Genomic DNA, 5518 nt, shown 5'->3' with positions numbered 1-5518 from the left:
AATTTTCTTTAGCTGTTTTTAGCCATCCAATTGTTCCCGTTTGATTGGTTCAGCAAGATTCTAAATCTCAATCAAAAAACTCTGATTTCTTTACTACGTAAAAATATTTAAAGTTCGTCTCAAACCAATCCGCTGAAAATTATATGTATATTTTCTTCACGCAACTGCATTTTTAGATTTACGATTTTACATTAATTAGTATAAATTCACTTGACAATTTAAGATTTTTATTGCCCCTAAACCCGCGTCATTTGCATGACTTTAACAACGTCACAAAGTAAGTAATTTTATACTTTCTTGCAGTGTTATGACTGTTTTCGTTTGGCTCGAATAAACCTACGCACCGCAAGTTATACAATTAAACAAAACCCCTCCAATTTAATTAAATAAAATGTTTTATCACTGCAGGTGTATGTAGAAATTACGTTTATTCTTATTTCTGCAGGGTGGTGTGTAAAAGTTTCGTGCCATTTCAAACATTTTCCTAGGAATCGTTAGCTGAGAAATTGCTTTTAGGTGTTTAAGACAGTTTAAAGGAGAAACTAAAGCAGAAAGTTAACCAGAAGAAAGAAAATGTAAAACAGAAAACATTAGAAGAAGCTATTTTAAACCGGAAGGACTATTTATAAGTTGCACAATGTTCACTTGCAAACTCGTGAAATGCTTCTAGAAAGGAAACAGCTTGAAAATAATTAAATCATTTATACCTAAAACACAATTTGTTTGAAATTGATTTGAAAACGTTATAAAAAAATCTTGCGTATTCGTAGATTTTTAGTTTTTAGGTTTAGGTGTAAGTCACATTTTTTCAAATGTCATAATCCTAAGAAAAATTATTTATGGATTCCAAAGTGGAAAACATTTAACAGATCCCCGGTATTTCGGCTCGATTCGAGTCGTACAACTGTTTTTTCGTGTAGCCAACCATCCAGCCAGATAATAGTTTTTGTTCCTATTCCAGGATTGATTTAGATCCTCGCACTTTGCATATTCCCTAAGAGGGATAATATATTCCAGTGATATTGTGGCCCTTCCAGCTTTCCAGATAACCCGGTTCGTGTGGCAAGTTTTGTGGCTTGTTTAAGTTTTGGAGAAGAGGGTGCTGGTCCGCTCGGCTTTTTCGGCTCGACCTAAGACTCCCACAGCAGCCTTAGACTGTATCGGTTTTCATAACAATAGTGGTTAATAGAATATATAAAATCTATACATAATCGAGCTCAATAAATGTTTGATTATTCAGGATTGTTTTTGTAAATAATGGATAAAATAAGCAAAGAAAGGAAGAGATCCAATATATCCACCAGTGCGAGCGTGTCGAATGTTTGTAATATTTGCAAACTCGAGATATTTTATACCCGTTCATCCGCATAAATACGCTTTAAAGTAGGGTTTTCTTACGGAGTTTATTATGAGATAATTTAGATTGTTTTTACCATGAATGAAGGCAATGAACCGGAAAGACCTAATGTGAAAATGAAAACTCGTTCGGTAGCACAAAAATAGCAAAAAAGTAACTCGGCAGATAAGATCCAAAATGATGATAAACAAGATCTTGTGGATTATGACTTACCCAGTTCTACCAACACCACAGAAACTACCTTCAAGAGATTATGCAATAATGAAAGCTAACATAAATATAACAGTCAGGAAGAAAATTGTGTAGGGGAAAATAAGTATCAAACAGAAGCATTGCCCCAACAGAAGACAAAATCGGTTCAGAAAATCGAGAAACACAGGATACTCAGGAGTGCTTACAACAAGAGATCGAAAACTTCTTTCAAGAAATGAATGAAATATCAAAAATATTAGATAATGAAATCCATGCTGATGGAAACATATCAATCTCAAAAGAAGAAAGAAGAACCCTAAGAATCCAAATATATGAACAATTTATGTTATTAGTCTTCAAATTGGGTCAAATAAAGAATGAAAACCTTAAAATCAAGTTAATGCAACAACCAACTACAAACGCAAAAATGATATGGAACTTCACCAAGACACGCGTACGTATGCAGAAGTGTCAAAGAAGAAAGAAGACACTAAGAACACGATAGACGAAAAAGAAAACATCCAATGATAAACACCAATACTAAAAAAGAAACTTGAAACAGTTATTAGACTAGAAAATATAAGGGACTCAAATGAGGCGTTTAGATATTGTCGAAAAGAAATAAATGGGGAAGATATCGGGCGAATCTTCAAAAACATCAACCGAATGAATAATGGCGTAGTAGTGGTAAAACGTTTTGAAAACAACAACAAAAATTGAAACAGGCACTGGAAAAAATGACAAAATTGAAGTTAAAAAGGCCCTCAATCAAAATGCCACGTTTATAATAACAGGAATTCTCAAAGGATATTCAGATAAAGATTTCCTGGAAGAATTGGAGCGTTCAAATTATGAAATAGGGAATGAATTGGGAGAGAATATTGAAAACAAAATTAAAGTTGTGACGAAAAGACAAGGTCGAAACGAAATAAAACAAAATTGGATTCTGGAAGCACCTGCAAAGATAACAAAATTATTCTTAAAAAAAGGGACACTTTTTTTGATCTGATGAGTGTTAAAGTGGTGGAGCATTTTTACTTGGCTATTTGTTTTAAGGGCAATGGTTTTGGGCACGTTGTCAAATATTCTCATCCAGAAAGTTGTTGTTGTCACAAGTGTGGAGGAGCTTATGAAGCTAAAGCACGTAATGAAAAAATATATAAATGCCTCTACTGTGCCAAAATAAAACAGCACGAGCTCGAGCACTCAGACAGAGATCAACAATGCCCTGTTTACGAAAGAAGGCTAGAAAATTACAAGAGAATTATTAACTATAACACTTTTTGAAAGATTAAGAAGCAGGAAATAAAAATCAATGGATCTTAATTTTGAAAATGTAAGCAAGTATGAATGTGAAGTGTGAATGTTGAAACGCTCAATAAGACAATAATAAAGAAAGATAATTTGATTTTGTACCTTAATATAAGAATTTTGAAAAATTGGAAACTTATATTTATTATTACAAGTACCATGACATGCTAAAGTTGGAATTTGTGAATAGTGTAAAACAGTTTTTGTCAAAGCTTAGGGATACTAAAAACCACTGTATTTTAGGGAATTTTAATATCGACATATTAGAAGGAAATGGACTTAAAAATGTAACTGGTGAAAAAACAATTAGTCAGAAGTTTATAAATAATTATCTTGAATATGAATATACATATACCTTGCTTTAGAGGAATTATGCGACCCTCTTTAGAAATAGAGAAGGGCACATGTATATATGCGCTAATAACTGTATGGAAAAACTAGAACTTTCAAACTTGAGTCCTTTAAATTGAATGTTCCGTTTAATTACCACCACTATCCGCTGTTTATAAGTATGAATCAGCTAAAATTACAGAAAGTACCCGCAAATGTGTTCACTTACATAAATTATAGAAAATTAAAAAATATTGAAGAAAATTCGGTTCGCAAAATCATCATCAACGGCTTGTTGTTCAATCAGTCAATTTGCGTATGTTCTGCATTGCCCATGGTCTTGAGGCTTAAGTTCTTGAGGCAGTTGGACTTTGTACGGATGGAGCTTCAAATCCAATTGCAAAATTCGCCACAATGAGCCGTAAGACAAGCCCTAATGTTGAGCACGTCGGATAATCGGGTCTTCCTCCACACTGTGAGCAACAACAGCGATATTTTCAGTTGAACGAATGTTGCGATGATGCACAGGCCTTACAATCAGTAACCGATCCAGTCTCTTCAATTGTTTCCACTGTTCGAAATTGTTTGCTCTGTGGGTCGATTAGGTCGACCGTAATGTACTCGTAAAGCCGTAAACGTTAATACAGCAGAATCACCATTTTTACAGTAACATTTTATAATTTTTACGCGTTCTTCGACAGTTAAACGATCCATATTCCAAAATGGCAAACCTTCAACTAAAACAAAAACGCTTCGGATGACGTTTACCTTTGGCAAATATCAAATATAAAAAGGTTTTACTTTCCCAACCGCGAATTAGATAACCTGTTATTATTATATTTTGCTGGCATGATCATATTTTATATACAGGGTGGTTTTTTAATGCGATAAAGTCCATTATTTCCGATGGTGTTGAACTTGCGAAAGATAGTTTCAAATAAAAGTTGTTGATGCGCAAAGTGCGCACATTTTAAAATTATCTTATATGATACCTTACAAAATGTAGCAACTTTTTGAAATTTTTAAATAAAATAAATTATGATTTGAAAACGGTTGATTTCACAGCTTAAAGTGTAAATGCACATTTGTAACTTTGTTGTCTATTGACGTATTAATGTCTATCTATTGACGTATTAATATACACGTACTTCCATTTGAAAAACAAAAGTTATATTGTAAACACCCTTTACAATGTATTGATAGTTTGGTTCAATAGAATTTTTAACGGATCTGTGGTGATTGGAAAGGCGTATTTTTTTGTATCTTTGTTTTTTTTGCTTCTACATTCATCTATTTTTAGATACCATGTTTTTAAGCAAAGTTTTACTAAGATGGCGATAATCTGCCAACGTCGCAAGTAAGAAAAAAACAAATTTACGGCGCATATGCAGGGTTTCAAGCTGCATTCCATGAGCTAATTAAAATTGGGTAATTCGGTTTAAAAAAATACACTTTGATCTTGCCTCGCTTTTCTGAGACCCTCTGTATCATATAAGATATTTTTAAAATGTGCGCACTTTATGCGTCAACAACTTTGATGTGAAACTATTTTTCGAAAGTTTAACACCATCGGAAATAATCGCACTAGAAAATCACCTTGTATCTACCAAAATATATAAATTTAAACAATGCTCGTCCTGGGATTGCGATTAAATTGCAACTAAGATAGACGGTTCAAATAGCAGCCTTATTAGCTGCCAAACTCATTTGGCTGCGTCTCCTCAAAATCAACACCCTCAATCCGGACCGCAAAGCCTGAAATTGTAATTTAATGACATGTAAACATATTAATTCGATTGCGTATGGAATACCGAGCAAGGAAAGGGGGAAAGCTGCTGTTTGTACTGTCCAATCTGCTGAACAAATCGTTTAAAACAGCTTTTGGAAACGGACTAGACAGTAGCCAAATTATTGCGAATTTTCTACCATCACGTGTCCGAAATAAGCTGGAAGTGAAAATGGAAAAGCAATACATTGGTAAAACGGTTCGCAGGCAGTTTTTCGTGTCGGCATGGCCAAAGAAAAATGATGCCAGTTTTACATTGAGAGAGGGTCACGTGTAAATTCAACTGTCACTTCACGTTTTCCTAATGGTTTTGAATTTTTTTTCCGTTTTTAACCGTCGGTTACTTCAATATACTTTAGCATCATTGTACTTTATTTTCAGGGTGCGTTTTGTGTACTACAAATGCTGTTTTTGCTCCGCAACTACCAGATAATTTAAGATTCTAATAAGGATGAGAACTCAGCCAATAAAGAATCAGGTTTTATTTTATTTTCTTCCATGTAGTTTGCACTCAGATCAGCCCTTTATCAGAAACAATTTTT

General features: G+C 33.8%; 1 long non-coding RNA gene across 1 annotated transcript; it reads left to right on the top strand.

Annotated features, from left to right (window-relative positions):
* The first annotated feature begins 255 nt into the window (after positions 1–255).
* Positions 256–713, top strand: LOC125505777. Its single transcript, XR_007282400.1, has 2 exons — positions 256–459; positions 517–713. It is a non-coding gene; the product is annotated as an uncharacterized LOC125505777 (long non-coding RNA).
* The last annotated feature ends 4805 nt before the right edge of the window (positions 714–5518 follow it).

Source organism: Dendroctonus ponderosae, unplaced genomic scaffold (assembly GCF_020466585.1).
Source record: "Dendroctonus ponderosae isolate FM_Combo_2020 unplaced genomic scaffold, Dpon_F_20191213v2 Dpon_F_20191213_1, whole genome shotgun sequence".
NCBI lineage: Eukaryota > Metazoa > Arthropoda > Insecta > Coleoptera > Curculionidae > Dendroctonus > Dendroctonus ponderosae.
This window is presented reverse-complemented; position numbering and strand designations above follow the sequence as displayed.